This window comes from Archocentrus centrarchus, chromosome 15 (genome assembly GCF_007364275.1).
Source record: "Archocentrus centrarchus isolate MPI-CPG fArcCen1 chromosome 15, fArcCen1, whole genome shotgun sequence".
NCBI classification, from domain to species: Eukaryota; Metazoa; Chordata; class Actinopteri; order Cichliformes; family Cichlidae; genus Archocentrus; species Archocentrus centrarchus.
In genome coordinates this window covers 28,056,980-28,081,767 of record NC_044360.1, presented here as the reverse complement: position 1 = coordinate 28,081,767, position 24,788 = coordinate 28,056,980, and the positions used below count along the sequence as shown (strand labels likewise).

At 42.0% G+C, this 24,788-nt stretch overlaps 1 protein-coding gene across 1 annotated transcript in view; it reads right to left on the bottom strand.

Moving 5' to 3' along the window:
• LOC115793512 (SERTA domain-containing protein 2) overlaps positions 1–17,719 on the bottom strand; it is a 41,059-nt gene extending 23,340 nt beyond the window's left edge. Inside the window, exon 1 of the mRNA XM_030748542.1 lies at positions 17,554–17,719. The gene's annotated coding sequence lies outside the window, so the exon portion shown is untranslated. The remainder of the gene's footprint in view (positions 1–17,553) is intronic.
• Positions 17,720–24,788: the final 7,069 nt, after the last annotated feature.

Sequence of the window (24,788 nt, the reverse complement as noted above, 5' to 3'; positions counted from 1 at the left end):
AGGTGGATTGAAACCCAGACCTTGTTGCTGTGAGGCACCGGTGCTGACCACCGCGCCACCGTGCTAATATATATATTTGTTTTAATTTATCAGAAGGTTCAATAAACACCCCATTTTAAAAAAGGTGAGTTTTGTGGCGATTATTTCATAGTTCAGGCTTTACAGGGTTTAAAGTCGTGTTAGTCGTGCTCTATTATGTGCTCTCTATACTGTATACAACATATTTTTTTAATAGGCAAATCTAGAATATTCTCCAGTTTTTATGAGTGTGTATTAGAAGGGCCAGTCAGACAATATTTAGTATATTTCTTATTTCCATGACCAAAACAATTGAATGTTTCCAACTAACAGGCATGTCTAATATATGTTTTCCCCCTGGGCCATAAAGATCCATTGTTTTTCAAAAGCTAAAAACAAGGATTATTATTATTATAATGATTTATTACATTAGAATTGATTTACATAAACTCTACCAGTGCTGCAAAAATATCTAACCAGCCTCAAGCACCCAATATTGTAAGTATTAATCCAGAGCAGGAAAAAAAAGTGTCTGAGAAACCGTTTCCTCCTGTTTCAGTAACATTTGCGAAAACTGCAGTGCACAGCTGTTTCAGGAAATGATTTATCTTTTTCAAATATAGATTTTAAATTATGGAATCATATTTTGAGTCTTTTTTTTTCTTCCCTTTTTTCCAACATTTCGTTGCATTGAGAGGAGCCAGCTTGAGGCTCACTAAGTGAGGATATGTTGTAAGTCAGACACAGATTTTTGTTTCCTTTTCCTAACATTTTTTTTTTTGACAAAACATGAAATGTAAAATGTTATCTTTAAAAACCCCCCCCCCCCAACCAAAATAACCTTGCTTCTCTTTTTTTCTGTCCGGAGACTAAAGAATTTAGGGAGATAGCTCTATAAATAGAAAATAGTTAGGGCTCTGAACAAAACCTTTCATCTTGCATGAAGAGGGCTTGTGCCTTAACTTGAACACGGGTGAGAAAGCCAGACAGCAAAACACAGAGACGGAGAGAAAGAAAGGGAGGGAGGTGTGTTTATTCATGGCTGCCGTGACGCCTCCAGTGTCAGGTGACTTACAGGAAAGAAGTTGTTGTTCTCTTTGACTCTCTCTCTCTCGTTCCAGCTCTGTTTCTCTTTCATTTGGGCACTTTTCTCTTTTTCCCTTGTTTCATAACTTCTGACATGAATTGTTGTTCCCTCTAAAGTCCCCGACTTTACTGCCAATCTTGGCTATCTAACTATCTAACTAATCACAGTACAAATATCAGAAGCAGGTAAGGGGCAATGCAGCAATATTATAGAAGGTAATGGATTTGAAAGAAAAGTTACATGATGCTATAATAACATATCTTAGACATATGGTACTGGACTCAGTTGCGTGTTTAATAACTTTCAGCTAAGAGTTATGCAAACCTATCCCAACACTTAACTGTGTGTGTGTGTGTCCATACCCATCCATATCAAACTAGTGAGTGTGACACATTCCAGTGGAACAGCTCACCATTAATCTAGGAGGAGACTGGACACAGATACTTCAGTCCACTACGTAAAAACTCAACAAAAACACTGATGGCAGAGAATTCAGTCACAGGTTAGCTCCAGTATGACTAGTCTGAACAAAGCTGTAAGTACAGGAAACCGCAGCTGATGGAAGAAATACTGGAAGTGATGGTATTCATGTAGTTAGTCATAGTAAAAAAAAAATAAGTCTAGTAGTAATAGTAAAAACCTCAGTGTTGCTGCTTGTTATCGACTCACTGCAGAGTCATTTCACATGTGAGTGAATTCCTCCCACATGCATATCGTTTGATGCTTTGCCTCCAACAACAAAATCTGCAGCATTTTTTTCTACATGCACTTCGAGTCAAAGCAAACTGCACTGAAAAGTCTGTGGGGGATATTGTAGCTGAAAACAGGAAGGTCATTAATCTTCGAGAGAAAGCGAGCTGACACACAAGTCATGGCACATAAGGAAGCAGCCCCGGCACTTCGGCTCTAGAGTCTGGCAGCTAGTAAGGGTACGGTCTAGCTGGTTATCCATCTTTCTTTTCTCAGATTTTCTGCTTTCAAGCAGTTTCATTTTATCTTCCCCTCTTCCTTCCAGTCACAAGATCAGCAGAGAGATATGCTTCCTCTCTGGTGCGGCTTTTTTTTAAAAAACCAGGATACCCTCAGAACAGTGTACGAAACACTGGAAATTACAGTGATGGATTCCCATCAAGTCACCAGGGAAAGGCCTAAGGGTTAGGGGTTAGTTTCTGCCGCATGCAAAAATGGCCACTTTTTCAGAAACTAACGGATTATTCATGTGGGTGATCGAAACAGGCAAAAATAATTTTTTAAAAAACAGATTGATATTAGCCTAACCCTGCCCCTAACCCTAGATCAGTTGCTGGTGATTTGGTTGGTCTTAAGAGGTTAAAAAAAAAACCCTGAAATTTCTGCCTTACATTTGCATGCCACTGTCATCCAGGCAAGTTTCAGTTTACCTCCCTATGCGCCCAGACTTGAATAATATACAGTATGTATGTAGTGAAAACTTTGAAAAAGTTATATTAACTGTATTTGGCCAATAAAACAGATTCTATGAGCACAAAGCTGAAGGTATGACAACAGGCAATGTTTCAGATATGAAGGTTGCAGCAAAAAGTCACAATTTTTTGTCAGAGAAACGATCGACCCAGCAGTACAGAACATCCGCAACCTCACCACCTCAGTATTTGACCAAATGTGAACTCTCTCTCCTCTTGTCCCTGAGTTACAGCATTAAGCAATAGCCAGAAATGCATTTTTGCAAAAAAACATTATGATAAGGCACTGAAGCTGACTTTTGACCTTATTGAATATAACACATCTTCACGTCTTCTATTTTAGCCTGACAGATAAGGGCCAAAAATGTGTTTTGTGAAGCCACAATGACTGACACATTCTAATCAGCTCATCCTTGAACCAAGTAGGCATTTATTAAACCAGATATAATGGAGTTCCTTCAAGAGTTCTTGAGACTCAGGAATGCGATGGACGAGCACGGTTATCAACAGCACAGAAGCATAAAAGAAAATCTTTTCTGACTCCCTGCGAAAGACTGGCATCCTGTCCAGGGCGTACCCCGCCTCTCGCCCCATGGCGACAGACCCACCTCACACTCCACTTTGATTCAAATGTATTTCTTCTTTGGATTTCAGTTCACACAATACACTTCCACCACCAAAAATGCAGTTCTCTTTAACAGGTTTTAAAAAAATCTTTTGTTTTTGCACGCTAGTGTAGGATACTCCCTTATTTTGCTGTCACACAGCACTGCAGTTGTAGCCCAGTGAATCCTCTCATTGAGTCAACGGGAGCGTTAGTGACTCTTGAAATCACTATTGTACATTCGTTTCAGTGACACCTGTGCGAGCATACTGACAGAGAACAAAACACAAAGTCACAGAGTGAGTATGAGGTGTCGGAATAAAGGGTTAGTCTGTCGCAGTCAAGTGGACAGACGGCTTTTAGGAGGACAAAAGCTGGACTCTTGCACCGTTTACTCCAATTAGTGCCGTTTTGTCAAAGTCCACATTTCCCACATCTCTACAGGGAACGCGGTGAGTGAAAAATTAGCATGAGTCATAGCCAGAAACGCTGCTCTTAGACACAATTAAGGCTGAAAACACGGGACTTTTCTTTAATTGGGAAAACTTATGTTTGAGGATTTATTATCAATGACTTGCTATTATTACATCAACAGCATTGTAATAAAATATTTGTATTTTATTACAATGCTGTTATTTATATATTAACCATATTACATAGTAACATCATCCCACGGTACTAGTTTAGAAACTGTACATCGGAAATGTGATTATAGTAATCCATCCACAGTAATCTATTACTTCTTTCCTTACTGCTGCCCTCCTACACCAGACCAGACTGGCTGAGTCAGCTCCTCTGCTCTATCACGATTCAGCCTGACACACTTTCCCTCCCCTCGTTCCCTCCCCCCAACTTTCCTTCATGAATTTCTTCATTCATCCTGAGCTGCGTTCAGAACTTCCTCACTTCTCTGCTGTTCCTGCAGGTCTCATTCTGTTTTGTCTGATTGCATTTGCTTCTTTTAAATTGCATGCAAATATCCGGCGACTACATACTCTACCCCCCCCCCCCCCCCCCCCCCCCCCCCCGACCATCTCTCTCTCTCTCTCTCTCTCCTTCCCTCCCTCCCTGCTGGCTGCCTTCAGGGTAGCAGAAGGGAAGTGAATGGCTTCAGCCCTCCCAGCTGGTCCCATCACCCAGCAACCCAGAGCAAAACAAAAGAACACACACACATATACACACACTTACACACAAGCCTGCAAACAGGCAAGCAGTGTACACACATGCACGGGTTCACCGGCAGATGAGTATACGCATGTTCCTAGACACATGCAGACAGATATGCAGATGTATGCACACACACACCCGTACCCCCACCTTTGCCCTCACAAACTCACATCTATAAACACAGCCAGCTAGCCAGCCGTCCCCTGCAGACTCCCACCCATCATCCTTTCCTCCAGTCCCCCACCCATCACCCATCATCCCCTTCTCCCCTCCCCAGCACCCTCTCTCCAGACACCCAGTCCTTTGTCCACATTCTGCTCGGCACACACAAAAAAAGACATATTTGGGGAAAACAGATGAACATGTGTTGATCCAAAAAAAAAGAAGAAGTCGACACAAAGCACGCATTAAATGCATCGTTTGTGTTTGCAGCGCTCACACACGCACATTCACATGCATACATAAAAATTGCATTCAAGCACCAAAACAGAGCTCAGTTGTTGTCCTGAATGCTGTAAGTAGTCTGTAGCAAATCACAGCTCCAGAAACCTGCATGATCACAGTGTGTGTGTGCACTTTTAACTGCCAGTGATCCTCTGCAATATATCATCAGTGTGTGCGGGTCAGTGCATTCCAGCAGATATATTGTGATTAAGTCTCTAACTACTAGAACTATTTGTTTTTACACCCTCTGATTCTTCTGCTTGTGTAGTTCAAAGTTTCAGAGGATGACTTCTGACAAACCCCAGAGAAGAAATGACAGCTTAAATGCACCTCAGTTGGAAATGAATATGATACAACCAGAATTTTCCAGCTCAATGACAAATCAGCTTTCATCATCCACGAGCAAGGTTAATGACAAAGTCAGTATCACTTTATGTCTGATTATGACCATATTAGCCCACTAGGGGGCCCTGGCCAAAAATGTGTGTGCACCACACACATATTGTTTTTTTAAAGTTTTATAAAAAGGTTTTACACGTGTATTAGGCATAAATATATTATCTAAAGTAGTGCATACTCCACATACTGTATCTCTGTGGCCTGTGGAAATTCAACGGGCCTTTATAAAGGCTTCAACCTGGAATATGTTGGTATCACACTTTAACTGTGTGCTGCACTGATGAGCTAAAACGTTCAAAAACAAAGTGAATAACAATAGTTATACCACAAAAAAAAATGTCTGAGATACCCCTACGATGGCAAGTGAAAAGTCGTTCCCTGTGCTGGATGGGGTAGAAAACAGGCGAGTATAAAAAGCCTGAGTGATTTGTACAAGGGCCATGTCATCATGACCATGTGACCACAATCAGAGTAACTCTGAAAACTGGTGAGCAGCAGCCAAAATCCACTGACAGAACAACACATAAAATAATAATGACAGAAAGGGTTTTGGGAGGTCTCGTGGACTTTGACTCTCAGAAACACAGGTACAGTGAAAGTCCATTTCTATCCCTACAAGGTACAATCTACACAGATATAACTACATGTAAAAGGTGCAGGAGACAGGAGTCAAAAAGAGTACAAAAATACAAATTAGGTAAAACATTAATTACTACTTTAAGATTTTACTGTTTCCTTTGAGTTAAATGAAAAGCATTTCATGTAGTCTCAAAGTTTCATCCTGTATCTGTGTGGTATATCAGCAGCACGGTAGTGCAGCGGTTAGCACTGTTGCCTCACAGCAACAAGTTTCTTGGTGCAAAGGTGCCTTGGTGCTCCCTTGATAAAGCTGTGAGCTTTGAGCAAACACAAAGGACCAATAGTCCGAGAAAACACTTCCCTGACTATTTCCCTTCTGCATGCACTTTGGAAGTCGATTAAGTACAACTGCAAACTTTACTCAGGTGTTGAGCCAGGCTTGAGTGCAGCTAGCTGTAAGCTTGGACCTTAATGAAGCTGAGGCGTTTCAGGCCTGATTCTGCTAATGAATCAGCGCAACTGTGACATTAATGATAATGGAAGACATGCTATCATTGGCTCCTTTCTTTCCTTAAATGAACTTTCTTCACATTATGCTGCTTCAAAGTGGACAGTTGTGTAGTGGTTAGCACTTCACACAGAAGCCGCTTGGTGGACTGACAACCTGTTCAGGATGTATTCCTCACATATGTAATCTACTTGGATAAGCAGTTATAATTTAAAAGTATTAAGCTAAAACATCTGCCTAATGGACATGTCTTATACTTCCTGTAACCAGATGGATGCTACAACATGATTAGACTCAAATAAGGAGGTATCACACTTCGAGTGTTTCAGCTGGACTCACATACATGGCTGGGCTGTCAAAGCAGGAAGCTACATCAGAGTCTTCACATCACAAGGAGTCAGCACTCAGTGCAACTCGTTTACCACCCTAAGACCTGCACGAGCACACCCCAAAAAACTCCCCAAGAGGACAATTAGAGTGGCGTGCAGCATCAGATGTGACACCTGTGGTTAATGCTGCAACGGGAAGATGCAGAGACTGAATTTTTACAAAAAAAAACAAATTGGCTGTCTGGTAACACCAAACCATAAGCAGACACAGCACTGACTGTAAAGACGTCAAAGTTCATGATCCAGGAGTAAGCGGAGAGACAGAGAAAGTTCAAGGTGGATATTCACTCTTTGCACCATATACACACGCCTGACCTGATCATGTTCACATCACATGGAGCTAAAAATTTGATGTTGACCTTGAAAAGAGAAGTTTGACCAAATAAATCTTACCACACAGTCCATTTCATGACATATGAAAGTTTTCTGAGCCGTTTCCTTCTCAGTGGAAAGCAGTCTGCTTGGTTTTCATGAGTCATCATCACCCGATATGAATATGAATGAATATGGAAGATGGAAGAAGTCATGATAAATGTTTATATTAGAAGTGAGCACTGAAGAACTAAGAACTGCCAGCAATGAAATACATTTGTTTTAAACTATACATCCTCTACAAACCTTTAAAAAGACTTCATCTATGTCCCATTTTCTCCTTTGTCCAGAACACGAACACACAAACACATTAGCTGCTAAGAGCCAAAGCAGCTAATTATAGTGGACAGGTCTAGCAGGGGGACTAAAATGGAGCCGTTTGTGCAACAAAATAAAATCTGTCTTCATAAAATCAGAGGGAATGTAGTCAAAGCAACTGCCTACTAAATATTTAGTTTAACCTTCTCCTTCGGCATAGCAAGTGTGAGCCAAACCAAACCTGTAAGAAAAATGCTTTGCTTCCAAGCTTCTTCAGCCTAAACCGCTCAAACAAACAAACTACCACAGAAATGAAATGGAGTGAGATGTTTTGGAAGCACCACAACATGGAAAATCTGAGCATGTGAAGCGCTTCTTGAGGCATGGGATCATTAACAGCAAATAGGAAGAAAAACTGGGGGGGAAATGAGGTGGACTGAATAAAGTCGAGACTGATCTGGTTCAATCCTGTCTGAACTCACTGCTCATGCATCGTTCAATCAGGGACCCTATAGAGAGATAGATATGAGGAAGACTGTTCTTTCCATCTCTAATCATTTATATTTGGCTGGATGGGTCTGCTCACCCACTCACTGACAACAAAAAAGACACTGATTAGGTCAGAGAACTTAAAAGGAGCAACTAGGGTGTAGGTGGGTTGCAAAGTAGTTTGCAGAGGCAAAGCAGGAAAAATCAGCCTAAATAGCATGCCCTATATGCAATGCAATACAAATGCAAGTGTAGCTGAGCCATCGGCTGATTGTGACTGAGCTTGAGTTCATGGCCTAGCTGAATTAACAGTGTGTTTACCACCAGTCAAGCCCAGTACAAGCCACCTGAGACTAATCCAAACAGTTGGGGTTGGACTAATCAGTTTGGTTTGGCTCACCTTTAAAGTGTCCACTTCAGCCCAGTCCAAACCAGTATGTCCCAGTCTTGTCTACAACAGTCTTAATCAAATCCCTCTGTGGCAGTCTGGCTCTGCAAACTGGCCCAGGACCAGTTCCACCACCAGTCCCAGTAAACGCGTGGAAACATAATACAACCCAGGACAAACACCTGATCACACACAAACACACACAAACTGTCCTTATTCAGCTGAGGGATGTGTTTGCTTTCCTCCTCATTAATTATTGAAAAGAAAAATCCATCCAATAGCCACGAGTCATGGAAACCAGCTTCTGTATCACACACATGCATGTGCACGCACGCGCTAGCGTGACAACACTTTTTGCGCCTTCAGTCCAAACTGAATGTTTAATATTAATTGCAGGCACGATTCCACAGTCACCATATTTAGGCTGTGTAATAGATTAAAAACAGCTGTTTACTGTGACTTTTTGTCATGCAGGTGTCCATTTAAAATAAACCCCAATGATCCGAACAGTCGAGCAATTTCTTCAATCTTACAATTAACATGCCTGCTTCAAAAAAGCAGGGAGAGAGAAATATGAATTTCTTTCGTGAATATGCAGCAGATACTGGCCATCCATGCAGCCATTGATCTGTTTTATCAGACTGAAGCATGACTTACAGTACTCCCTTATATTTTTAGACATGTAATTTGAGCAATGCGAGACAAGGATACTGCATGAGGTCAAAATGACAGGTGTGTGCACCCGTGATCAACAGCAATAAAAAAAAAAGCAGGATTTCTGTTATTGTAGTTTGGCCAACTTATCATCCCTGTCAGCAGTTGGAGCCACAGCAGCGGCCGTGACAGACAACACACAGAGGCAATTAAGCAACATTAAAAAACATTAAAGCTGGCTGAGAATCATCACGTTTTTAAGTTTTCTTCAGTGCGTCAGGAACTTGGCGACAGACGTCTTTGTATTTCTGGATATATTGCAAACAGGAACTACTAGCTGGCAAAAAATGTGAATAGATAAAAACTAATATCAGCAAGAAACGCAGAGATGTTTTTCATCTTCTGCAATGTCTTCATTAACTAACCTCTTAGATTTAGCCAGTGACCAAGAAGCGGGTAGCGACCCCCATCTTGGAAACCACCTTAATGCACTAAACAATGTGAGACATGCAGCAGAATAATACCTCTTTCCTACCACAACAGCAAAGCAGTGCTTTTCACCTGTTTAAAGTGCTCGCACCACCAGCTGTGTGAGTTGGCCACCCGAAGGATACTACTGGCTTCCACACAAGGCTCAAATTATGGTGTTACACACATCATCATTCAGTCAAAGGCCCAAACAGTAATCTCTCCAAATGCTACTCTGCACCACTGACACAGATATCAGCCTCTTGAATGGCAGCCAAGCTGACAGTACTGTAGTAACAAAGTATATAATCATTAGGCCATAATCATACAGTGACTGGAAGCCAAATATCCCAATATCAGGGCTGGCGTGTTAACGCTCCCTAACTCAGTCAACATTTGCCGTGCTGATCTATTTTTCAATGTGGGCTCAAAGGTTTCTGCAACCCTGTGTTACTGACTGTCCTATAGACTAGTAGGAGGAGGCTACACACTGTTCTGAATATAGACACACTTATATAGAGTGTATATACTTGAGTGTATATACACCCTTTCAATATATTATGTTTCAGCAGGCAACACACTTTTAATATCTCAGTAAACACTTTCAATTTACAGATAATATCTTATTATGCAGCTCTGCAGACAGGGGACTGAATGAGTAAGAAAATTTCTATAAAGTACTGCTGAACAATAAATACACAGTCCTGCTCAACAGGCATATTACTCTCCCAGATACTCACAAAAATACAAATAATGTAAACCGTCACTTAATTTGTTCAAAAGATTAGATTAAAACCTTAAAAGGTGTTTGGATAACATCAAATTATGTCGGTTTTATAGGTCGGTGGACATAATGAGGAAGAAAACCTGAACCTACATGAATCTACATGGATTATATTTCTTGCATTTATATGTATATTCATATAACACCTCACCATGACGCTGATTATCATGTTATAAAACTGTTATAACTATAATGCACTGTCCTCCACTGCAGCACCTTTGATTGCTTTAATACAGTCCTGTTATTTTAAATTCTTCTTCTTCTGATTTCAAAGATTCAAAAAAACTTTGTCATTCTTCTCATGTAAACATGACGAGAAAGAAAATCAGACTCTGAGATCCCTCCAGTGCAAGTTGCCAAAGAAACAATGTACAGTGTACATTTACAAATAAATAGAATAATTTAAGAAAATAGAATATAATAAATAACTAGCTCTAAAGAAAGAAAGTGCTCTGGTACCCGAGAAGTTTGCGCTGATATTTCACATCATATTGTCATTATTGCACAGTCAGTGGTTTATTTCACATGAATATTATGAGTGGACTGGCCTTAAAGAAGCAGAGTTTCTATTGCACAAGAATGTTGTCAGTGATCTGATTTTAGTGAGGTGCAGGGTTTGTTAGTCTGACAGCTTCAGGAACTGTTTCGCAGCCTGGTTGACCTCACTCTGTGTAATCTACAACCTGAGGGGAGTGGGGAGAAAAGTCCGTGGGCAGGGCGGGAGGGGTCCCTGATTATGCTGGAGGCCCTGCTCCTGCATCTGCTGATGTAGATCTCCTCTACAGCTGTGAAGGTGCTGCCGGTGATCTTCTGTGCCAACTTGACCACCCTCTGCAGAGCCTTCCTGTCAGAAGCAGAACAGTTCCCATACCACACAGTGATGCATGTTGTTATGATGCTCTCAACCACACACTTGTAGAAGGATGTGAAGATTTTGTTCCCCAGGCCAGCCTTCCTCAACTTCCTCAGGAAGTAGAGTCTTTGGTGGGTTTTCTTGATAAGACAGCCAGAGTTTGTGTTCCATGTGAGGGTGTTAGTGATGTGAGTCCCCAGATATTTAAAGCTGGAGACAACCTTGACTGCTGCGCCACTGAAGCAGAGTGGGGCAGGATGGCAGATGATGTTCCTCCACTGTATGCTTGAGTGTTCACAACACAGTCTTTGTGTGTGCATCTCTAATGTCCCAACAACCGCCATCTTTTAATCTCAGGTCAGAAAGTCCGCACATAGACACATGGAACTTCTTATAAAGCTAATTTCTCGATCAATGCTGTCATGACCAACATGTACCACACACTTACTGTTGCAGAAGAAGTGCCCCCAGCACCACTCCCTTCATGACACCTTTATGGTCTCTGCAGCCTCCCCCAGAAGAATAATGCAGCACTCAGTCCCACCCCATAAACCACAAAATCCAAAGGATCTGCTGCTAACAACCCACAGCACAACTCAAACAGAGCCTTTGGACATGAGTTACACCTATTCAGTATCACTGATATATTAGTAAATATTTGTCTCACTCTTATTTTGAAAGGTTAGTCTCGGTCATTCCTATCATATTTTTCTTGCTGTCAGCTAGCTGGGCAGGTCACTGATGTGGCAGTCCTATATAATATCTCATCCTGCAGCTGAATGAACTCTAACTCCACTTAACAGACAGTTGATAATAATATTTGTCAGAAGGTTCTTGGTTCTAAGAAGAACTAGTCCATTCTTAAGTTTTTGTAGTGGAGAACCTCACAGGTCTGCTGCTGTGGCTGTAGAAGAGTCTGGAAACATGTCATGCAGTACAGCTAACTTCCATAATAAAACAACTGTGCATTATTCAAATAATAAAAGCTAAACCTATAGGCACAGCAGATGTGGATGATGGACTAAACGGTTTCATTCTTGTTTTCTGAAATCATATCATCCCCATGAAACTTTTTTGTACACCACTTTTTGTGATCATTATTTTTCACTGAAACTTTAGGCATGTTTAATATGAGCAGCCACCAATAGGTCCCCTTTAAAATCAATATATTTATGGGACACTTAGCTAAGGTGTTTGTTGTCCCACATTATTCAGTCAGCATCTTTTCCATTGTAACATTTCAGGTGATCATCGCACCAAACAAATGGCAGAAAAATAAAATAGTTCTGAAAGACACACACTGGCATTCATGCAGCACGATGAATCGAATGTGTCAGAGTCGACTGCATTATGTTAGCACCGAGCAGCAAATTCTCACCATCTCACAGAGCAGGAGGAAGAGTGTGTGGGAGGGGGTATTCCAACCGAGGACATGATGTAACACAGAGTACTATACAGGTAGTGGAGCAATGAGTCACTGAGCTAAGGGACGTAACATGATAACCTCCCAACGAGTCAACATCTGTGCAAGCGGCTAAGTTAGGCGCTCATCGTTTTCTCAACGGACATCAGAAATCTGCTCTTTACATCTCCGCGTCTCTCTGACTGTCTGTCTGACTGTCTGTCTGACTGTCTGTTTGTCTGTATCACCTCTCTAAATGCAGCCTAATCCATTATTAATACTTTGTATTTTTGCTCCTGTTAAGAGGCCTGCTCTGCAAACGCTATTTCTCTGACATCCGATCCCCTCACTCACACTCGTGTGCGTGTGTGTTTGTGTGTGTGTGTGTGTGTGTGTTGTGCATGTACAGTGTGTGTCTCCGATCTCTGCTTGTTGAGTCTTGTTTCCTCAGGATCTCTGAATGCAGCACAATGCTCCCTCGGTTATTAGATTCTGAGTGCATTGCGATGCATGCCGTAAACATACTGTAAGCGTAGCTGAAAACAGCATGTATACTGGTGTAATACTGTAATGCAATGCGCTTTTATTACGAGGTCTGTTCTGGGAGTTAAAATGTTGCCTCGAGTAAAAGTATTTTAACAAGATTTTAAGTTCCGCTGCACACATTTCAGCACTGATGCTTGTTGGAAATATACACCGATGAGTTGCAACATTTAAACCACCTCCCTGACTTTTAAAGGTCCCCTCTCATGCTGTTAAAGCAGCCATCAGGGCATGGATGACAGACCAGCGGTGTCTGTCTGTGATGTTGGCGGACAGTTAAAAATACTGGAATGTGGAGAGTTTTGAGGACACTTTGTTGCGCTCCTCTATCCTTTCTTCACACAGTGTTTGTGGCATTGAAGGCAAACTGTCTTCTGGAGGGAAGACATTGCGATCGGGTGCACCTTTGCCATGGGAGGACGGCACGCTTGATCTACAGTAAAGTTAAGGTGGGTGACGTGTGACAAAGCAACATGAACATTAATATTACAACCCAAGGTTTCCCAAGACTACTCACTTCACCTGCTAATGCTCTTAATGTTGTGTCTCATAAATATTTAAAAACTATGCAAATGGTCAAGCACCGCATCATATGAACTATCTGTGCACAAACTCCGTCTGCTGATGAAAACCATATGAATCCACTGAAAGCTTTGGACAAAGCTGAGCTCTATTTCCAAACTCAGGAATGAACTTCTAACTTAAAGCATTCTTAAATCAATTTAAGAGTCAATTATCTTCTGAATTTAGAAAAGCTCATCTCGGTAAATATGCAATGATTTGAATAACAGCCAGTGAAATCCTCGTCCAGTTTTGTTTCCTGAACATTTCCTGACTGAGATCCCGAAAGATAAGAACAAGTGGCACGCAGCGTTTGCACAATGAAGCCTTTATTGCAGACACAGCTGTTTTTCACATTCCCGCACTACACACTTGAAAAGCACATGCATGCGAATAAAAAATAAAAGCTATTAAACACATCAAATGATCAAATATCTAAAAAAAATTTCCTAGGATTGCCACTCTTTCTCCCTATAATGCTGCACAGTTGATCTCTGTGATTTTTTTTTTTAAATACAGTTATATCCACATCCCATATGAGAAAAAAAAAAGAAGGAATGAAGCAAGAAAAAGTTGCTGCTTGTTTGAATAATGAAAAGGAGGTCAGTGCCTGGAGGGGTGGGGCGATGGTGAACGCTCTGTTCAAAGTAAAAGCACTAAAAGACACAGAGCTGCCGCACAAACACACACTCGATTGCTGACTGCGGAATGACAGGTAACACAATAAAATGCCTGCGCATGTCTCATGTTTGCGCCTGCAACTCGATGCAACAGCTGCAAAAATATAAGTAGAGAAAACACTTTAAGGTGATGTGCAAGTCCAGTTTAGAGACAGCAGTCAGACACATAAACACTGTGACCATGAATCACAGCAAGTGCGATAGAGCGTTAGTCTGCGTCTACATCTGGAACTGTTTGTATGTAAAGGAAGCTGAAGGTCCTAAAGCCTGGTCTGTGCCTTTAACATGATCTTCGCTACATCTGCTGAAGGTCATTAAAAACGTTCCCATTTTTAAGACTGAGGCTTTCAAACTAGCAAATCATAGAAAAAGAAAGGACAGGCTCAATAAGAGATGAATGAGGCATTTATCAGTGTCATGTCCACGTGGCAGCTTCTTTCAAAACAATAACCACTGATTTGTCTTTTAAATATAGCAAATATGTCCAAATACTCCAATGCTGCCATTAGCTGCACCTCAGATACAGTACAGGGACGCTAACGGACTGCCCAGATCACTTATCAAATTCATGAAGGACTGAGCTATGATCTCACATGGTTATACTCCAGGAGCTCCAGTTTCTCCTGCTATCAGGAAACATGCTAGGTTAATGGTGCTGCTGAAGAGATTCTTGATCTTGAGTTTTGAGCAGGGATTTGGAGTTAACTTCTTACTGGGAGGTTTTATTTACACAACCCTGTACCTTTGTTTTTTTAATAAAAAAAAAAAAAGAACGATTTGACTGAATCAGATTAGTTTGATGGCAGTCCAAGCTGAAGAGGAGCTCCAGCTATGAGTCACCTTACATCTTCTGTGGGAGAAATGAATGGGACTCTACTTCCGGAACCAGACTTGCCCAAAATAGCAGCCACCAGTTTGCAACTCTATAGCAACAGTAAGGCAGATCAAGATGAGCAAACTGTGAGTTCTAACTTCAATAAAAAGCACTCTGCGAGTGTCTCCATTGATCCTTTTCATTTGTACTTTTGCAGTTAGAGCTGACAGTCAGCTTTCCAAGTCAAGAAAAATATTCACGGGTGCTGAAACCGATGATAGCCAATATTTTCTTGCTGATAACGGGTGAGAGTCCAGGATGGCACTCGACAAATGGCAGTTCATGCCCACAACATGATCTGCCCCCCCGTCTGCTGTCTGACTGACCAGTAAGCACCATCCACGAGACAAATATATATAAAGGATTCTTCCAACCTGTTCAGGCTGAGTGAAACATGCTCCTTTTACCCACCAGTTCCATATTAGCAAGCTTAATACAGCATTTACACACAGAGACACTTTGCATAAGGTCATGAGTTCACCAGATAACCCTGCTTACTATATGGGGGTAAAGCAGAGGGGAAACCTGCTCACTGTTAGAGCCAGCATAGAGCAGTGGAGTAACGCCAGTCTTGCTGAGGGATTATTGTGTGGTGATGCTATCATCACAACCACTCTCCCACTGTCTATTTATAGTTCACATAGCTCTCCCTCCCTCTCTCTCTTTCAGTCTCTGTCACATTCTCCATACTGAATGCCAAATGCATTAAAAGCAGAAGGTCAGGAAAAACAGAACCACTAACCAGTAGTTAGTGGTTTGCGCTTCAGAAAGAAATACAACACCTGTTCTCTGTCTTATGCAGACTTCTGCCCTTAAGTTTACAGGCTTCATATATCCCCTTCTTTGACGCAAAAAAAAATATACAACTTGCACCACAGAAGATTATTCCGCATTTGTAGGTCAAGAATTCCACGGCCGGGTGCCGGTTTGGCTCACAGGGCGAGCAGGTGACTGTATGCCGCAAGGCTAAATGCAGCAGCCTGAGTTTGAGTCTAACCTGAGACCCTTTGCTGTGTTTCTTCTTCACTACACTATCTAAAAAAGGCAAAAAAAATCCCCCCAAAAAACCATGTTAAAAAGAGAAAAAAAAGGAATTCTGCAAATGCACAGTGTATAAAATGGAACCCTGACCCTCGGTGGCTCGCTGGTGACCCGGCAGATGTTTTGAGGTAAAGTTATTTTCCATAAATGCTTTTTTAAACACCTGCCCAGATAAGTGCCTGGAGGAGATTCAAGGTGGCTGCTCAGTGGTGAGACTTGCTTCTGGGAGGACTTTGCTTATGTTCGGTGTGGCCACTGAACAGTTTGTGGCCCAAACTGGGTCCAGATCATGAAGGCAACATTCAGCAACATGATCCTCTCATTACAGTGACAGGCAGGTTAAAGCTTACAGCAGATCCGGAAATTCTGCTTTTAAATGTACTGCAGGGGCTTGTACGTGCAGTAGAGAATGTGACAGCCAGTGCTGGATGGCTTGCTGATTTTGCCTGCCAGACAGGCTGCAGCGTCTGAGACCCAGGCTGGGAACACAGAAGAACCACAGCACCTTAATCTGGATTAGCTGATAAATTAGAAGCCTGGATGCTTGTGAAATCCCTCAGACAAAGTTCCACCAGCTCCGTTGGCCATTTAACGGCAGCACATTCATTCGGGAAAGCCCAGGTTGCACTCAAATATAAACGTCTATCCTTCAAGTGAGTGATAGTGATTTAAAATACACAGTAAACACAATCCTGAACACTTCAGTTTTAAATTGACGGCACATAAATTACAACCACATGTGTGCATGAAGTCCAGGTATATGGAATACTGTGCTGCACTGGAGCGGCGCAGCGGCACACCGGGATCTGCCTGTCAGTCAGCTTAAAGTCATTTTGGTTATTTAATGAAGGCAGCTGCAGAACAGTAAACGCGAGCTGATTTTCTCTGAGCATCAGCCGAGAACACCGCAGAACAGTTCATCCAACTCCACAGGAATCAGATCTCTCTGAAAGCCCTTTCTAACTAAATAAATCTGCCAAGTTCCCGAGCTTCCTTCATGATTAATAAGAGTGTGAAACAATGGAATGATTTTTAATTAAACTTTTCAAACTGGCTGTTCGCCACAACTGTCTCGTCGCCTCTTTTCAGTTAGAATTGTTATAATTACAATGAACAGTGTTTGGTTTGTCAAATATATGCCAATTTGAAGAGCACCGTCATTTCACATGTGAAGTATATCAGTACACTCGGTCCGTCACGTATCATCTTTCGGCAGGATGTTATCACCAATAAATATCTTTTTTTTTTCCAGTGAAGTTTTTGCGCTGAACTGTACGCGCGTTACGATCGCGCGTAACGGGAATTCCACGCTGCACTTTTCCACTTCTGACAGCCTCTGCTGATGTAGACAATGTACTTGCTCCTTTATTAGACGCATACACACACGATATATTTTTTCGCGATACGAAAAGCTACCTGACAAAATGTTTAAGGTGTTAAAAAATAAGAACAGATGGAAAAACACCCAAATAGATCACTTACGATTACAACCAAGAGCCCCAGACAGCGAGTCTGTGTACAAGAGTTCATGATGCAGTTTAAGACTCACCCTGTATGGCAGATCCGTCCAGCACGGTGCTGAAGTAGAAAAATAGATTCCAAAAATGTGACTCTGAAGCTTTTGTGATGGGAGAAAGGTCACTCCGCCACAGCCGGGATGTTTTATTTCTGTTCTACCTAAAATCTAGGAGACCACGGACGGGCTCAGTCCACCGTCTCCAGTGTCACAGAGCGCGGCCAATGCGAAGTCTTGTAAGATCAGTCAGTCTGGTGGTGCATTCAGGTGTCATGGGAAACAGTATGCTTTGGGAATTCTGCACATAATTTTACCGCCAAGTGTGTGAAAAACACGCATTGATTGCTGAAGCTCAATATCTTACAAAAACCTATTAAATATATTATATATGTGGTTCATAACACATAAATAATCCTCGTAAATTTTGACATGCTAGAAAGCCTTAGGTTAGTCTTTTCTCTCTTCAGCCTTCATTTATTCCTGCAGTCCTTGAACGCGTCAGCAGACACTGTGTGACAGACGTGTCGTGCAGTGACTCAGAGCTGAGTCAGAGTTTCGTGTCCCGCCCACACACCGGTGGCGGCCAATCGCGCCCGTGCGGAAGCCGGTACGGTGGCGAGGAGTCACGCAACCCTCAACAGTTCCTCCGTTGTGCAGTTTAAAGGGACGCCGAGCCCGTACCCCGCCTCCACTCCCGGCCCCTCCACGGAAATCAGTCCCACTGACCACTAAAGACAGGCGGGCGGGAACGCACGTAACACATTCATGTATCAAAGAAGGACCAAAAGCTCAATGAACGAGGAAAAGCAGCAAAAAACAAATAAATAAATAAAATAAAATAAAATAAAAATCATATTATTATTTTTAATTAAAAATAAATAATATTCTTTTATTTTAATATTATTATTAATTAATTTTTCTTATTAACCATGGTGATAGTGGGGCCAGCTATTTTAACGTAATCCTCTTCTGTGTCAGTAAATTCAGACCACAGGCTGCTCTGGTTTTCTACTGTATTCACATGGGCGGCAGTCCATGGTTCATGAACCCTGAATTGTATATGGATGACGTTTATTCTCCCATCTTTTCCCTTTGGGGGTAAAAAAACAGATTTTCTTGGTCCAAAGGAAACTGTGATGGAAGGTCGGGTGGTTCTGAAATGCCTGTCTTAATACTGAACATGTTCTGCAGAGATTATAATCAATGGAGCAACTTATTGTGCGCTATTTTATTTGTAATTTTTTACCTGAGCAGGTAGGCCCTGTACATTCGTATGCCAAAGGTTCATGCTTGTCTGTTCCTGTTGGTGGCAATGCTCTTTTGAAAATTTTTTAAAATATTGTATCAGTGGAGGGAAGACTGCAAAATAGTTTTTTGTTTTTTTTTGTTTGTTTTTTTTGAACAATTGTTGAGGTGGCATTTTGTAACGCCAGGTGTATTTGTGAATGTTAGGAAGACTCAGACAGCTATGAAACAGAAGAGAAAACGCTCCTCTGATCTCATTCTGTGCTGCTTTTCACATATTAGGACATGAACTGTGGGTGCCTGCTTTCTTGTTGCATTTACATAGTGCATGAAATGTTACAGAGGGCCTCTGCCAGGCTGCAGCCTGCACTTGGAGCACTTAGAAACTTTGAGTGGATGTAAATATTATGAGTCTTCTGGGTCTGAGGGTTCTCTTGTCAGCCTTGCTTGATTTTCAGGACAAATGTCAGGCCCTGGTCTGATTCGGGCTCCGCGCACTCTGTGGTCAGGGCAACTTGCAGCAGCTTGTGGTCAGACTTCATTCTGACCACAAGCTGCTGCACAAATGCTGCTAGAATGGATGGCTTGGTTTTCTAAACAGGCAGATTTTGTCTTTAGTGGTTACACAAACCAGCTTTTGGAGATCAAACTTAATGTGTTGTAGATAAGAATAGATATCACGAACATCTGATGCGCTACTGTAGGTATAAAACTGTTGCCACCTCTGTTTCTCATGTCTTTCATGCAGGAGCTGCTTTGGAAAGTGGACTTCTTTTTTGGTGTCCTCACTAAGCTGCTTCTCCTCGAGCGTTGAAAGATATCTGGACATGCCTGGTTGCACTCCACCCTACTCGATCACTCACTGGGCCTCATGCAGCTGGCTTTGGCTGAGAGATAATGTCCTACTGTGTGCTGGCGGTGGCAGTGAGAGGTTAGTCATCCAAAACCTACGTTTTACCCCATAAGATGGCTGTAATTCTCTTTTTCTCCACATCCATCTCCTCTGTGTCTGCGTGATATTATGTCTGACAGTTATAGAGTCTGTAGTGGCTCAGTTCTTCTCCTGCTTACCTGTTTCTGGGCTTCTTACAGGTGAGAATCAAAGACTTTAACAGTTCTTTTCCTTAACCCTGTAGTGGTCTTATTTAGACCTGGGAGAGTTATTCTCTATGGTGCACTTTGGTTGTTTGCCAACTGCTCTCGCTGGTCTGCAGCAGTGTCGAAATCAGCAAGGACCTTCTGAAGTCCTTCACTATTATCTTTTGCTACAACAACTTCTTCATCATCATCACCTCTTTGTTAGGTCATTTTTTTCCTCTGCAGTCCTAGTTCCAATTACTTAACAAGGCTCTGAGCCAGGGAGAGATGAGCCTGGTTTAAAACATAGCATGATGTTCCAGTAGAGCAAAGTTTCCTTCGCTTGACCTGAGTAACAAGACGGTCGTACAACGTATGTACAAATGAACAAAAAATGCATCCAGTCCCATTAATGGGCTGCAGGTGAATTAAAACAGAAGAAGAAGAAGCATCTAAATGCAATTATTGTCCTTTTTTTTTGGTGGTGACACCAGCATATCAGCTTATGCAAGTACTGTATATGCTGCTGTTTTTCTTAAGGAATAATGAAGAATAATGTGAATGCATCAAACCTGTGACCCAGTGACATCACTAAACTGCATTCTTCTTTTGTGATGTTGGCCAGTCCAAAACCTTCCACCTCCTGCCCCCCCAATGAGCTCCTTTGTAGTGTTGGTGTGTTTGGGGTCATTATCTTGCTGCATGATGAAGGATCTCCCAATCAGTTTGGTTGCATCTTTCTTTAGAATGACAGACAAAATGTTTCTGCAGACCTCTGAGGTCATTGTACTGCTGCCATCATGCGTGACATCATCAATGAAGATTAATGAGCTCGTCCCAGAAGAAGCTATGCAAGCCCAACCCATGACATTACCACCACTGTGTTTCACAGATGAGAGTTTTGGGATCATGAGCAGATCCTTTCTTTCGCAAAACTTTAGCCTTTTCATCACTTTGGTAAAGGTTCATCTTTGTCTCATCAGTCCATAAAACTTTGTCCCAGTGTTTTTGAGACTTCTTGGCAAATTCCAGCCTGGCCTTCCTGTTCTTACAGGAGAAGCTTCTGTGCTTTTGTTCATGTAGTCTCTGTGAACAGTGGATTGTGATCCCTTCACTCCTGCCCTCTGGAGGTTGATGCTGGTGTCACTAAAAGCTGTTTTAGGGTCTTTCTTTACAACAGTTACAATGTTTCTATAATTAACTGCTGCTGTTTTCCTTGGTCTACCTGCTCGACATCTGTTACTGAGTACACCAGTGATGACGTTCTTCTTTAGGAGACTCCAGACGGTTGTACTGGCTATGGCCAATGTTTGTGACATGGCTCTGATTGATTTCCAGCTTCTCTCAGTTTCATAGTTGCTTGTTGTTTTCGCTCTCTGCTTTTAATGTTGATTACTCCTCTAACCATAAATACAGTCTGCCCCATGTTCCAATACTTTTGCTCACAAGACAAATGGGTGGGTTCATACCAAAGGTGCTGTCTTCTGAACTGTGTATCAGATCCAGATGTGAATACCTGGAAATACAAGCTGAGATGATCATCTTTTGTCTCAGCTATCCCAGTAAGTACCTGCTACTCCACCAAGTTTTTGGCTCCACCTATTTCACATTAATCTCATATGTATAAATTTGGTAGTGTGCCACAGGAAAGAGAAACAGCGGTATAATAAAAGGTATTTCAATATAATCTTCCCCAATATTGTAAAATTGTGAAGAGTTTGAATATCTGAGGATCTAGAGTCCATAATACAGTACATCACAAGACTGTGAGAATCTGGAGAAATCTCTGTGCCCAAGAGACAAGGCTGAAAATCAGTATTGGATGCCTGTGACCTTCAGGCCCTTGGGCAGCACTGCAGTGATAACAGGCATGACTCTGTCATAGAAATATGTGAACACAGGTCACCGTGCCATCCACAGATGCAGGTTAAAGCTCAGTCTGTCTGTGGTCAGATGAAATTTAAAACACTTTTTGGGAAGCCAGCTTGTTATCAGTGCTTGGCTGAAAAATTTGCATCTGTGTTGGTATGGGGGTGCATTAGTGCCTATGGAATTGGCAGCTTGCACATCTGGAAAGGCCTTGTCAATGCTGAAAGGTATGTACAGGTTTTAGAGCTCCCGTCCAGATGACTTCTTGCTTGTTTCAGCAAGACGATACTAACCCTCATACTGCATCTGTTACAACAGAATGGCTGCCTGCAGTCCAGACCTTTCACCAAGTCAAAACATCTGGCACATCATGCAATGAAAAAGATAACAAAGTTCTGAGCAATGAAGGAATACTGCTGAATAAAAAAAAGATCCATATACACTATAGAGGTAAACTGGACAGCTGGCTTTGAAAACAAGAGTAACGTGTGAGAGACTGACCACAATAAAGTGTGAGATGTGCTGGAAGTCAGACAGATGACAGAGTTACAATCATGTAACTGTTCATTTATTCTTTTAGGAAAGCTGGGATGTAGCAGGATTGGGTAACTCAAATATGATGTTCACATGGAGGTCCATATAATACATTTTTGTTTTGACTTTTTGTGTTACCACTTTCTGATTCATGTCCTGCTGCGCCCTCAGGCGGTGGGGGACTGCTACAACACCCTGACAAACCCACTGTGGAAATGTTGATATTCAGTCACAGTTAATTTGACATGATGTTATGCCATATGTTATGGCCTGAGTTATGCATCAGGCCTTCGTGAAAAAAGGTAAATATCTTGTACATAATTTCAAGGAGGGTTGTGGGACTCGTATATTGATGATGTTCAGTGATATTTGATTTCTGAACTCTGAACCAGTAGCTGAAGAGCTCTAACAGCTGATCTTATAAATGATCCGGTCTTTATTTAATTTGCAGACAGAACAATAAAGAACATAAAGCAACATGCTGAAGTCTGTTTGGCTCAAAAGTCACCACTCTTTCGCTCAAAAACGAAATAAATAAAATTTAAGAAAGGTGGGGCCATCCATACAGTTTGCACAACTCATAAAGCAGAGGCGAGACTGAATAGTCCTATGATGACATCACTGAGTGATGATGGGGTTGGAGTGTATCCTCTGGTTAATGTAGATATTCAGGGAGAACGTGAGTGTGCGACACCCCCAAGAAAAATAGCTGAGAAAGAAAACAGAACAGAAAGGCATGAGGACAGTTCATAAGATCCAATCTGTAAATAATCAATTAGCTCTAAGTTTATTTGAATCTGTAAATGAAAATGTGTTTGAACATCTGAAGGAATCTTTTTCATCTGCATCCACCTGCAATCAAACACCTCAACCCTCTGCCTGCCTATTATTAAAGCCCTCTGAGCCCCATCCACAGCCATGCAGCTGCATATCCAGCCTCCACAACAGTGTGCAACAACCATCCTCTGTGTGTGGCTTTTAACACCAAGCTATATCCACTTCCTCCACCTGCACATTCTGGCAGACAGCTGCAGCTGAAGGCCAAAACATTTGTCAGTAGCCTCTTCCAGATACCTGCTGCCACCACCTCCACATGCTTCTTCCAGCTTCCAGTAACAGCCTCTTCTGACCAGCATCTACATTTTATGACAAAGAGCCTCAGCCTGAACCTCCATCTTTCACCTCTGGCAGCAATCTTCACATCCACCCTCACCGAAGATAAGTGAACTCCACCTTAATCACCTTAAGCCCAAACCTCTCCTTGCAACATCTACAGGGTATCAGCCCCACTTCACTTGCAGCTCCTCACACAGTCTTTTTAGGATGCTAGATAACCAGCCTCGATGACCCAGGGCCACAGCTGTAGGATACATTTTAGGGGTCTCCATGTTCCTTTTTGACTGCAAATTAAAACCCAATTAAAACCATAGTTACCAACAAATCACAGGGTTGAGCAGGTTCTGGTGCAGGCTGTTTATTAGACATCTTAGTAGCACACAAATAGTTAAAAAGACATAGACAGTAGCATAGTGAAGACTGAGTTACACACACAGAGAAACAGACAGGAAGAAGGAACCTGTTGATCATGCCCCGGCTTCCTCATCACTCCCCCCGACCGAGGAGAGCCCGTGCTGAGATTAAGTATGAGTCCAAATAAAATCAAACTGTCCAAATGATCCATGGCGATGAGCCAGCTCTGTTGCAAAAAGTTACTAGCACTTAGAAATATACAAACACAAAAATCAAAGGACAAAAAGCAAAAAGTAAAAGCAAGAAGCCCTCCCGGGAGGTTGTGCCTTAGTAGTTGCTGGAAAAACGGACAACACGGACAAAGACAGTCGCTACATCTTCTCTCCTCTCTTCTCCTCTTCTAACCGTGGTATTTATACTCTTTCCCTTTCTTTGTCTAAGATTTGTGCTGAGTCTGCACTTTACAAACATTCATTAGAAACTGTCATTAATTCTACTGTCATTATCTGAAAAGGCACAAACATCCCGGAGCATCTTCAATACATCAACAAGACAGTAAGAAAATTCATCACAATAATTGTCAGTAACAACCTCCTTGAGGCCATCCTATGGTACTCTTGGAGAAGGATTTACAACTGCCCACACTTACACTGACCAGATATGAGGGAAAAAGTGGGGCCCAATTTGCCTCCAGACTTGTTGCTTAGACAGATTTACACTTTCTTAATTTGCATTTCCAAAATCTTTGGCTGTGCTACATAAGCAAGGTAGCCTATGGCTAGGTCCACTGGACAGATTTATCCCTATAAACAGTATAAATCTAAAAATGGGCAAACAGGATGACTGGTGTCCTATACATGAACTCAAAAAGGGGCAGTTTTATGAGCTGAGACCCCTAAGCATGAATTTGAATGAGTAACAGGTTCATCATGGGGCTAGAGCAGAAGATGAGTATGCTATCTGAGAGGGCCTGCTTGGCCACAGCAGACTGTTAGGGAGGGGTAGCAGAACTTCTGGGGCCTGAACACAAATAAGATCAACTCAAACAGGCCTCAAATCTTCCTACTACTTTT